We start from the raw sequence: 13,585 nt of genomic DNA on the forward strand, positions 1-13,585 counted from the left end.
TGTGTTGGAAGAAGTACAGTCCGAGTGCTTATTGGAATCGAGGATGGCCAGACTTCGTCTCTCATGCTTTGGACATATTCTCAGGAGGGATCATTTCCTGGAGAAGAAATCATGTTTGGTAAAATGGATGGTAGGATAATGAGAGGAAGACCCCCAACGAGTGGCAGCAGCAATGAGCTCACACATAGCAATGATTGTGATGTTGGCACAAGACTGGGCAATGTTTTGCTCTGTTGTGCATAGATTCGCTCTAAGTTCATACTGACTCAATGGCACCTAACAACAACAAACAATAACAGCAAAAAGTATGCTCATGCAAAAACTCCAAATCTGGTTGTGCTTTCTGATCCACATTGGAATTTATTTAAAATACTGTTTTCTGGTTTGCATCCTTGTAATAATGAATCAGAACTCAAAAGTATGGTTCTAGAATATGTACTGTTACAGATCTCCTCCACTGATTACCATGGGCAGTCAAGTTTGGAAGCCACTGCTCTAAATGCTATTCAGCAGAATATGCTCAAATTAAAATTACTCTGGTTCTCTTAGCTTCTAAGTCAATTGCCCATCTATTCTAGTCCACCTTCTATGTACGTTTGTTTGTTTCTCAAATATATTTTTTCCTGTCAGACTGTACAGTTACTGCCTTAATTTCAGACGTTATTTGTTGTTCCTGGGTGCCACTGAGTCAGTTCCAACTCACACAACTCTGTATATCTCTATGGGAGCAGAAAGTCTCATATTTCACCTATGAAGCAGCTTGTGGATTTAACCGCCGACCATGTGGTTAAATAGCCCAACACATAACCCACTATGCCACCAGGTCTCCAGGCATGTATGGACTTGGATAATAACAATAATTGATTAAATTGTATCCCTAGCTTCAGTTTTGTACTTCTCCAGTCAATTCTCTACTCCATCAAAGTGATCACTCCAAAACACACAAGAATCAATACACAGGCCCCATAGGGCCATGTTTGGAAGACAATAGACAATGCCTGTGTTCCTCCTAATGATAAACGCTATTATTTTCGAAACCCTGAAAGGAGAAGAAGCAAGTATGATGAGAGAGCAGCCAGAGAACATAGTGTTATTTGCCAGTAGGCAGGATTAAGGAGAAAAATATTAAATTTAGTTTTTTTTTTTTATGTTATGTCCATTTTTCCTCAAACAGTATCTATTTCCTTACAATGTGTGAAGACATAATTCTTTGAATATGTCATGAAAATTGCCCGTGGAATATCCATGAAGTTTGTTTGCAATTATATCCGACAGTGGTATGCCCATGCTATTGACCTTAGTATATAAATAGATATATATTATATAATATATATATGCATATGTTGTGTTGTTGTTAAGTGCCATCGAATCGATTCCAACCCATAGCAACCTTGTATAGGGTTTCCAAGGAGCAGCTGGTGAGCTTGAACCACCGACCTTGCAGTTCAAACACCTTTGCAGTCTGGCACATTAACCCACTGTGCCACACCAGGACTCTGTATGTTGTGTAAGATAACATAATATACAAGAGGACAAATTTTGTGGACAAATTCTATTCTCTTTTAATTCCATTTTTCCATGACTTTTGGAGTCTTATTTATGTATTATAAATGTATATGTATATATGCATTCTTCATTGTTATTGTTATGTGCCATGGAGTCGTTTCTGACTCATAGTGACCCTTTATAGTGTTTCCAAGGAACAACATGTGGGTCTGAGGCACTAACATCGGTGGTTAGTAGTTCAGTGCTTTATCCTACAACACCACACCAGGATTCTGTATTCTTCACAGTCATTGTTGCTGTTAAGTGTCATCAAATCAGTTTGGACTCACAGCAACCTTGTTTAGGGTTTCCAAGGAGCAGCTGGTGGGTTTGAAATGCCAACCTTGTGGTTCGCAGTCCAGTGCTGACTTTACAGTGCCACACTAGGAGTCATATTTGTTTATTTCTTTTGGGAAAACTTCTAGGATTTGGATGTACAGATATGAACCATAAGACCTTTTGATGAAGCTTGTAAAATAGCTCTAAGGAAAAGCTGTAAATTTTTACCTCCCACCAGCCACATGAAGTTCCTCTTCAAATTCACTGGCATTCCTAGGCCCTCTTCTTTTATCACAAGCTTGGTGAAATTATGTAGTGCTATACCAGCTGCTCCTCGGAAACTATACAGGGTTGCTATAGGTTGGAACCAACTCAACAGCACTTAACAACAACATACCTATACAGGGTTGCTATGGATTGGGACCAACTAGATGGCACTTAACAGCAACACCATATCTTTATGGAGTCCTGGTGTGGCACTGTGGGTTAATGTGCTGGGCTACAAAGTCAGTTTGAACCACAAGGTTGGAGGTTCAAGCTCACCAGCCGCTCCTCAGAAACCCTGTACATGGTTGCTATGAGCCAGAACAGACTCGACAGCACTTAACAATATCTTTATGGAAGTCCTGGTGTAAAGTTGTGGAATAAGCACTGGACTGCAAGGTTAGTGTGAACTGCAAGGTCAGTAGTTCAAACTCACTAGCTGCTCCTTGGAAATCCTATACAGGGTCATTAGGAATCATAACCAACTTGATGATACTTAGCAACATATCTTTATGGTTTGGTGATGATGTCTCATAAATCAGTATCTCTAGTCAGACCTGACTGTCTGGCAAAATGTTAGACTTAAATATTCCAATGCCCATTTGATATCTTTACATAGTTTATCAAAAGGTGTTTTAAATTTAATATACTTTATAAAGTATTTGGTTTCCCTCATCCTCAAACACACTCTTTCTCAGTCTTTCCCATTTGAGTAACTCACATCTCCATGTATTGACCCTTGCAAAATCTAGGAGTTTTCCTATGAAGTCCTCCTATCCCACAGTCCTTCCTTAACCATATGCTGCAGATGTTACTTCCAAAATCTACCGTGACAGTTTCCACTGATCACTATCCTCCCTGCTACCATCATCATCTCAGTCATCATTTGCTCTCACTTGCACTATGTATTGCAGTAGCTTCCTTAACTGATCTCCTTGCCTCCAATTTTGCTTCTCCCTAAAGACCTGTCTCCAAAGTGAAAGGAGCCAGAAAAACCTTTTGAAAACTGAACTCAGATGTTGTGATAGCTGTGGTTGTGATTCAACTTGGCTGGGCCATGATTCAGTGTTTCGGCAGTCATCCCCAATAACGAGAACTGATAAAATGTAATGACCTCCATCATGAGATCTGCTCTAAGCAGACAATCAGTTGAAAGGCAGTTTTCTCAGGGGTGTGGCCTGCTTCCAATACATACGGGCATTCTGACAAAGCTCTCTTGCTTTTGGCTGGATCTGGATCCTGCATCTGGTTTGTCATCATCTGACATCTAGTTTTTTAGACTTGAGCCAACAACCTGCTATATTTCCTGCCAATCCTGGGGGTTGTTATTCTGTGAATCATCAGTCAACCTTGTATTCACCTGTCCTTACAGCCAGAATTCAGCTCCTGGAGTTACATGAGTCAGGATAAGCCTTCAGCCTGACATCTAACCTATAGACTTAGAACTTATCAGTCTCTATAGCTACATGAGTCATTTTCTTGAGACCGATTTCTCTACATACATACAAAAACAAGCTTTACTGGGCTTGCTTCTCTAAAGAACACAGTCTAAGACAGATGATATTAAAATACCAGCTACCATTGAGTTGATTCAGACTCACAGTGACCCCATAAGTTTCAGAGTCAAACTGTGCTCCCTAGGGTTTTTCGGAAGTAGCTCTCCAGACCTTTCTTCTTAGGCAACTCTGAGTAGATCTGAACCGACAACCTTCCATTTGCCAACTACCCAGAGATTCCCAGCATCCTCAATTTTGTAAAAGGTAACTACACACATTAGTTATGTCATAAATATTTATTGATTAAATGCATTTTAATAGCCTTGCCCAATTAAATGAAAATATATCTAATTACTTTATTTACACTATTTTGTTTGATACTAGGATTGAATCTTTTCCATATACTGATTTGTAATTTATAGATTTGCAGTTTCTAAATCGTCATTTTCAATTCTGTCACATTTTTATCCATACAGTAAAATATCTACTTAATGTACTTTGCTTTGTTTTTCCTTATAGGGCACAAGTGTTTTTATTTATAAGACTTCTTAAATCTTAAAGATGTTTACCATTTGTCAAACATGCTGCACATATTGTACTAGTTTGTTCTTTCCATTTGATTTTGTTACTGAATCTTGGCATATGGAATATTTAATCTTTATGTAGTCAAATATAATTCTTCATTATCATTTATTTTATATAAGAGAGCTTCAAAAAGTTCATAGGACAACTTCAATATCTTTTAATTACATTTTTCCATAAACTTTTTGAAGTGCCTTGGTATTATATTTAAAATTATATTCCATGTTATACTTAAAAAAATCAGAAAGCTGATCAATACTCATTAATATGTTCTTTTAGTTTCAATTCCAACTAGTGAAGTCCATGTGTTTATGTTGTTTGAAAAAGGTATTTGCCATGAATAAATCGTTGGTCTTGAAAAATTCTATCAAGTGATCTACAGCATCATTTCTATCACCAAGGCCTATTTTTCAACTAGTGATCCTTCCTCTTTGTTTCCAACTTTTGCATTCCAATCAACGCATCTTTATTGCATATTTGATCAATTTAAGACTGAAGAAGTTGGTTTTGTTGCTATTGTTAAGTGCCATCAAGTCAGTTCTTGCTCATAGCGATCCAGTATAGGGTTTCCAAGGAGTGCCTGGTGGGTTTGAACCACCAGTTTTTCAGTTAGCAGTACTCCAAAGACGCCACATCAGGACTCCAAAGACGTTAACAGAATTCTTCAATTTCATCATCACTGGCTTGAGTGGCTAGTGCATACATTTTATTAATAGTAGTATTAACTAGTTTTCCCTGTAGGCATACAGATATTATCCTATTACAGACAACACTATACTTGAAGATAGCTTTTGAAGTGTAATTTTTGACAATGAACGCAATGTCATTCCTCTTCAATTTGATATTCCAGCCATAGTAAAACATATGATTGCCAGCTCACTAATGCCAGCATAGTAGTCTTGGTGTGGTCCTGTAGGATAAGTAGTGGACTGCTAACCACAAGGTAGGAACCAGCTTGACGGCCCTTAACAACAACAATGCCTAGGATAGCAATCCTTTTTTTGCAAACTCAAGTTGTTTATTCTCATCACATAGTTTTAAAAAGTAGAACAATTTGTCTGAAAATCAGGTACAGAGATCCACTGACAAGGGCTTAGATGTCTTAGTACTTTAATGTTCTCTACACATTGAACATAAAATAATGACAATGGATACACAAGAGGGGAAAAGACTCCTGAGCAAAGATTCTTCTGGAACTCACAGTATCACTCTAGTCAAACACAATAAAGAGAACATTCAAGTGAACAAAGAATAAGAGAGTTTAATAGATATATATATACATTTTTTTTTTTTTTTAGTTTGAAGGCATTATTAAAAAACAAACCACAAACCAACTGAACAACCTTCTCTTCCAGAGATTAAGAGTGATAATTAGAGCATTGTGCTTCTATGCTCAGGCTCCAATGGACATACACAGAACCCTTGAGAGTTATTGATAACAAAAATCACTTGAGATTTGATGATGCTGAGATTCTCCATGGCTGCTGCACCACTGTTGTTCTTAATGCACTCCAGAACCCAGGCCCATGACATAGAAGCAGAAGCATGGTGGTGTGTTGTACACAGAGCTGTTTCCAGCTTGTAATTTGTTTTCAAAGACAGAAGAGCATTTCAGCAGAGGGAATCACAGTAGGTCATTACACACAATCACCACTGTGACCCCAGCAGAGCCCATGTTCTTCTTAACACCAGCAAAAATTTTAAGGACATGTCAAAAACAACACGGCTCCTTTGACTTCGGGTATAAAATCAAACTCTACTCCATGCACAATCTCGTTTGATCAGTAATGCACATGAGAATCATCTGGATTCAGGTTCCAGGTGCTTGAATCTGGAATTTTCATATACCTTCCAAGTTTGGGGTGGACAATATTTACAGTACCAAACTCCTTGGCTCCTACAGCCTTAGCCGAACAAGCTCCTGTCAACTTGTAGTCAGCACACCTGCCTCCTTTCAGGCCAGTCAGGTTTAAGGAGATAGCACTAAACTGGCCAGACCCACCTCCTTGCACAGAAATCACCTTGTAGTTTTCTGGAACAGCTAACAATTCCCACACAAAACATTTGTGGTGTTTGTAATCTTAGCAAAATCAGATGACCTATGGCTCATTTCAAGAACACTAATACCAACTCCTTTGTAGTTCTTTTTGTGTCTCCAGCAGCACAGAGTGGCAGCTTGGGGGACCTGGGCCAAAGGTGACCACTTGCCTGGGGACATCCATGATATGGTGGCAGAGTCAGAAGGACCCATTGTGTGGGTAGTGCGCATAACCTAGCAGTGACAGAGTCACACTCAGATATCAATCTTTATGCGTTTCATTTCACTTCTGACAACTTCCAATATTCCTAGAAGTCAAGAGATCAGACGACGTATTGCACTGGGCAAATCTGCTGCACAGGAACTTTTTAAAGTATTGAAGAGCAGAGATGTCAGCTTGAGGACTAGGGTGCGCCTGACCCAGGCCACTGTGTTTTCAATAGCCTCATATGGATGAGAAAGCTGGACAGTGAATAAGGAGGATCGTAGAAGAATTGATGCCTTTGAGTTGTGGTGTTGGAGGAGAATACTGAGGGTGCCATGGACTGCCAAAAGAAGCAATAGATCTGTTTTGGAAGAAGTGCAGCCAGAGTGCTCCTTGGAGGCCAGGATGGCTAAGCTTCGTCTCTCCTACTTTGGACATGTAGTCCGGAGGAAACAATCATTGGAGAAGGATGTCATGCTGGGTAGGATGGAGGGTCAGAGAAAAAGAGGAAGACCCCCAACGAGATGGATCGGCCAGGTGGCATCATTGATGGACTCAAGGGTGGCAGCGGTAGTGAGGTTGGCCCAGGATCGAGCATTGTTTCGTTCTGCTGTGCATGGGGTCGCTATGAGTCGGTTCCAACTCGATGGCACCTGACAACAACAACAATATTCCTAGAGTCATACTTTGGACATTTTGCATTCCAATTATAAATGGATGTTTGCAACGATTTCTATTTCTTGTCATTTTTATTTCTGCCATATAAGCAAATGAAAGTTCCAAAAGCTTTATTCCATTTACATCATTATGGTCAACTCTGCTTTGAGGAGGCAGCTCTTCACCAGTAGTAATTTGAATACCTTCCAGCCTAACGAGCTCATCTTCAGCACTATATCTGATAACATCCTGCTGCTATTGATAATATTTTAATCTTCTGGTACTATATCTAACAATGTTCTACTGCCACTCATAAGGTTTTCATTAGCTAAACATTCAGAAGTAGTCCCACTCTTTGTTCATAGTCCAGATGAAGATCTTGAAGCTCCTCTGAAACCTGTCCACCAAGGGTTACCCTGTGGGCTTTTAAAATACCAGTTGCATAGCTTCCAGCATCACTACAAAACACAAGTCACCAGAGTAACAAAAATTGACAGATAATGTTGTTGTTAGATGCTGTCAAGTTGGTTTTGATTTGAATCAACCTTAAGCACAACAGAACTCAACACTGCTAGGTTCTGCACCATTCTCACAATTGTTAAGCTTGAGGCCATCACTGCTGTCACTGTGCCAATATATCTCATTGGAGGGGTCATCCTATTGGTGGGGGGGTCATCCTATTTGTTTTTTTTTTTGCTGATACTCCACTTTACCAAGCATGATTTCCTTCTCCAGGGACTGGTCCAACCTGATAATATGTCTGAAGTATTGAGACAATAAGTATTGCCATTCTGGCTTCTAAGGAGCATTCTGGCTGTACTTCTTCAAACACAGGTATTTTTGTTCTTCTGACAGTACATGGTATTTTTAATATGTTTCACCAACACCATAAGTTAAATGCATCAATTCTTCTATGGTCTTCCTTATTCATTGTCCAACTTTCATATGCATATGAGGCTGTTGAAAATACCTTGGCTTGGGTCATGTGCACCTCAGTCTGAAAACTGACATCTTTACTTTTGAATGCTTTAAAGAGCTCTTGTGCAGCAGGTCTGCCTAATGCAATACGCTGTTTGCTTTCTTGACTGTTGCTTCCCCGACTATAGATAATGGATCCAAACAAAATGAAGTCTTTGACAACTTCAATCATTTCTCCATATATATGGTTATTTATTTCTCCAGTGGTGAGAACTTTTGTTTTCTTTATATTGACATGCAACCCACATGTAAGGCTGTGGTCTTTGGTCTTCATCAGTAAGTATTTTAAGTCCTTTTTGCTTTCAGCAAGCAAAGTAGTATCATTTGCATATTGCAGGTTGTTAATGAGTCTTCCTCCAATTCTGGTGCCAAGTTCCTCTTCATATAACCTGGCTTCTTGGATTATTTGCTCCTCCTTCAGAATGACTAAGTATGGTGAAAGAATACAACTGTGGCTGGCTCAGATATTCCATGATTTAAAACTATTTAGTATACTCTTACTCTGTTTGAATGGCTGCTCCTTTTTCTATGTACAGGTTCTTTATGACCACAATTAAGTGTTCTGGAATACTCATTCTCTGTGTATTGTTCATACTTCCCATGATCCACACAGTCAAAAGCCTTTACAGAGATTCAGCCTTAAAAGTGGCAAGCTGTAGCCTTCAGAAACAGAGTATGGAATATGTTGTTTCTTCACCTGTTTTGAGTGAGAGCATCTAACAGAATGCCTTACCACCTCTCAAACACCATAAGAGGTCCTATGCATACAACCACGAAGAAGACATAAACTCCATTTCAAGAGCAGAAATACATATATTAAAACAAAAGCAGACAACCTGGAGATGAGAGAGAGAAGAGGAAGGGCTGGTTGGTCCAAAGTGTGGTGAGACTTGGGGACACCTGAGCCCATGGACAAGGATGTAGCCACAGAGGGCTAAAGCTGAGAGTGAAGCATCCAGCTGATATGAAGTGAGGGGAGATGCACAAGAACAACCAAACTTGCAGATAGTACCCATTTGAGCTAGCCTCGATGTCTTGATAACCAGAACTCGACTAGAGGAAGATTAAAAAAAAAAAAAAAAAAAAAAGACAGAACAAAACAATTTTTGATAAAGGAAATGAGGGTAAATTTCTACAATTTGATGAACTTGACCTATTTCCATGGAGGTAGTAGCTTAAAATACCAACAGAGTGGGAAGGAGTCTTCACATCAAGTATCAAGCTATCTCCTCTGGATACAGGGTAGATAGGGACGGGCAACTTAAACATTGGCTACCTAAAATCAGGGGGCAATAAAGGCACAAAGTGAATGGCTTACTAGGTTTCAAGAGGGAGTTTAGTAAGAGTATGTGGGGGAAGAAAGAGTCCCCACTGAATGGTTTTCATCTTGTCTAGATTGGTCTGGTGTAAAGAGATGGGGATAAGATTCTTATGATTCCATATTGAGTAATTGTTATCATGACTAATTGTGAATGTCACAATTGTAAAGGTAGAAGTTTTGTGACAAAAATGGGGGTGTAGTTAATCTTACAGTCCAGAAACAGAGGCCCCTAGGACCATCAAAGGAGAAGAGCACAAGCAGAATGTGGGACCTTATCTAGAGAAGCAATGACACCAGAGATGGAGGCAGAGATGGGGACATAGAGAAAGGAAGCAGCTGAGGACTCTAGATTCATGGAAAGAGAGGGATTGAGAGCTGGTGGCCAGAAGGAAGACTTGCAGAATATGCCCTTTGGTGGTATAAATTATTATATATGCCTGAGTATCTGAGTGTTAAAAAAGAAATAAAGAGCTAAAAAGAATAGAGAGAAATACTGTTAACCGTTGGTACATGGAGGGGATTATAATAATTGTAATGAAACAAAGTATAAGAATGAAAGAAAATCAATGAAAAACTGATGATCTGCCCTGTAAATGTTCACTCAATTCACAATAAAAACTTAAAAAAAAAAAAAAAAAAAAAGTCTTTACATAGTCATAAAGGCACAGGTAAACAACTTTATGGTATTCTCTGCTTTCAGCCAAGATCTGATGTCAGCAATGATATGCCTCGTTCCCATCCTTGGCTTGAACCCCTGAAGTCCTCTGTCTATGTACTATTGCAATTGTTTTCTAATTAAATTCAGCAAAAATTTATTTGCATGCAATATTAATGATATTGTCCAATGATTACTACATTCCATTGGGTCACCTCTCTTTGGAATGGTCATAAACATGGATGTCTTCCAATCAGTTGGCCAGATTGCTATCTTCCAAATTTCTTGGCATAGATGAATGTATATATGGCAAAGTTCTGCTGTTATTAATGTTTTCAGTGCCTAACCATTCAAAAGTATTTCTGCCTCTCCATCCCAGTCTGTCTTAGTTGAAAGCTCAGCTGAAACCTGTCCATCATGGGTGACCCTGCTGATATTTAAAATACTGGTAGCATAGTTTCCAGCATCATAGCAACACGCAAGCCACCATAGCACGACAAACTGACAGACGAGTGGTAGATAATATCGTAACATGTAAGGATACTAGTAATTTTAGAACTACACTGAATATTCTACTATGCCAAGTACTTTCATTACATCATCTTGTTACAATAACTTTAAGAGATAGGGACAATATTATTTTACAGATAAGAACACTGAAGCACACAGAGTTGTAGCAATCTGGACACTGTTAACAATAAATAGCAAGAACCTCGACATATGTGGATTTTGTTACTGCAGTCTTCATTCCCTAGGATGTCATTAAGTGGTGTTACTCAGTTCTGATTCATAGCGACCCTGCACAAGGTTTCTGAGGAGCAGCTTGTGGATTTGAACTACTGACCTTGTAGTTAGCAGTCCAGTGCTTATCCTACCAACACGTATGTGGCTTCAATAGGTTCTACTTCTACATTAAATTATTTGACCTTAATGAAACCGTTATTGTTAAGTACAAGAAAAGAATATCAGCAAGTCTCTAATATCATTTTCATAAACTACATGTACGTATCGAGTAGTAACTGTATATACTAGTAGTAGTGGTAGTAGTAGTTGTAATGGTAATAGTTTGTTCATTTTCATTAATTGCTGTTGAGTTGATTCTAACTTTTAGCCACTTTGTATAGGGTTTCTGAGGAGTGGCTGGTGGGTTTCAACCACCAACCTTATGGCTAAACCAACCTTGCAGTCCAGTGCTTTATCCTGCCATACCACACCAGTGGTAGTAGTGATAATAATGAACAATGTACTTGGACTATTGAGTTAGTAAACTGAATTAGATTATTAGATCAATCGTTTAGTAGCCATGTGACTATGGCAATCTTACCTAAATTCTGTATGTTTTATTTCATATACATAGAGGACTTTTGGAGTACTAGTGTGGTTCTGTAGGAAAACTAGTGGACTGATAACTGTGAGGTTGGTGGGTGGTTCAAACTCACCACCTGTTCATTGTACACCTATACAGAGTCACTATGAGTCAGAACTGACTCAGTAGCACTTCACAACATTAAGAACAAGATGTCATTTGCTGTAGATTTTCCCAATGTAATACATTGATTGGTTTCTTGACAGCTGCTTTCATAAGCATTGATTGTGGATCCAAGTCTAATTAAATCCTTGACAACGTAACTGTTTTCTCTGTTTATCATTATGTTATCTATTGGTCCAGTTGTGAGCTAGTGAACCCTCAAAGCACATATAAAATAATTCATCAGAGTAACCAGCACATCATAAAAGGCTAAACAGTATGGCTACATAGCAAGATTAAGAATATACTAATACAGATAGGGAGTCCTGGTGTGGCGCTGTGGATTAATGGGCCAGACTGCAAAACTCTCAGCGGTTGAAGCTCACCAGCTGTTCTTTGGTCGCTATGAGTCAGAATCAAATCAACGGCACTTAACAACAACAATACAGATAGACATGTTATAACAAATATTATTGCTTGGTTGTATTTTTCATTGCCTGTCAATTCTTGTATCAACATCACTGCATTTTGAACATTTGCATTATTCATTTTTCCAGTGTCGTAAATTTCTTATGTTCATTTGCATACTTCCTTTAAAAATAAATAAAAAGAATGTTTTTATTAAGATCATTTCTACTGTTTTTGTAATTACTGTGAATAGGAGTTTTTTCTCCTGTTATAGATTTTAAAGTGTTATGGTCTATATAGAGAGAATTACTTCCTTTCCATCATCTTTTCTTATCTGTAGATATATGCCATAGAAGCTAATTGCACATATTCTATATCTTTTTTCCTCATTATAGTTGACAGAAATTTACTTAATTGCCTCCTTCTCAAGTTGCATATCTTGTTCATTCATTCATGAATTTCTGAAAGGTTTTCTTCCCGCTTATCTGCCAATTTGTTTCATTTTACTTGTTCAAATTTTTTGAGAGAATGATTGGGGGAGGGACTAGTTACTTTCTTCCAACTTTCGGAATTGTGAACATTGAGAAACTTTGCATGAATATAAATGCTGATCAAAGCACAACACAGCCATTTGAGAGCAATTAAAGGTGTACTGAGCAATATATCTGGGGCTCCTCTACTTTCCCTGATGAGAAAATATACACAGAGATGCATGCATCTGCAAGAGGTGGATAATGACTGACTTCAGGGGATGAGTTAGCTCCTCTAGGATTGCCTTGTCACATGGTAAGCAGGAAGTAAGGAACTCTTTGAGATCATCCACTTCTAAGGTGAGGGAGTAGCAGAGGCACACAAGCCCATGATACTTGACTATTTGGCAATGACTCCATCACTGAGCAACGTGGCCCACTAGATTTCAGGCCCTACTTGCTTTCATCCTTCATCTCATTTAGTGAGCTAGAGGCTTTAGAGAGGGGTCAGAAGGGTTGACTCAAATTCTTCACAAATCTGAGAAGTCAGACTACGTATTGACTTCTCTATTGACTACTGACAGCTCAAAGATAAGTTTATCTTTGTAGTTGTACTCAGTGAAAGGGAGCTTCCTTCCCCAAATTCAATATCTGTTGGATATGAGTGTAACTTTATGGCTCTCTTTCCCAAATTCAGGATAAACCTCAATGTAGCATCAGTTGTGGAAGAGGCATCTATTGTTGCGGTTCAACTTTTCCTTCTCCTGTTTCTTTCAGCACTCCCAAATAAGCCTTCTGTACACAAATCTCTGTCACAAAGTCTGTTTCCTGAGAAACTCAACCTAAGACAGATGTATGCCGAGAATACCCAGGAGCTTTATAATAACACTAGACCTCAACCCCAGAGATTCTAATTTAATTGGTCTAAGGTGAGGTCTGAGTATTTTAAACACTCCCCAGATGATTCTAATGTGTGGCTAGGGATGAAAACCACAGTCTTAACCCAGTGAGTTTAATAATGAAGCATATGGTATGGCCATTCCCCTTGGGATCGGAGACTAGTAACATATCAGGGCAGTACTGCCCTAATCCCCATGAGACATTCCACCCCTGCATCCACAGACTACTATTTTATACAGCTTTCCATAATCAGTTGGGAAGACAGTTCAAATATTTGTCCTCAGAAAACTATAAAATGGGTCAGAATAATACATTAATA

At 38.8% G+C, this 13,585-nt stretch overlaps 1 pseudogene; it reads right to left on the reverse strand.

The window, feature by feature from the left end:
* Positions 1 to 5,537: 5,537 nt before the first annotated feature.
* On the reverse strand, positions 5,538 to 6,388 carry LOC102813326 (annotated as a pseudogene).
* Between the last annotated feature and the right edge of the window lie 7,197 nt (positions 6,389 to 13,585).

This window comes from Chrysochloris asiatica, unplaced genomic scaffold (genome assembly GCF_000296735.1).
Source record: "Chrysochloris asiatica unplaced genomic scaffold, ChrAsi1.0 scaffold00134, whole genome shotgun sequence".
Classification (NCBI taxonomy): domain Eukaryota; kingdom Metazoa; phylum Chordata; class Mammalia; order Afrosoricida; family Chrysochloridae; genus Chrysochloris; species Chrysochloris asiatica.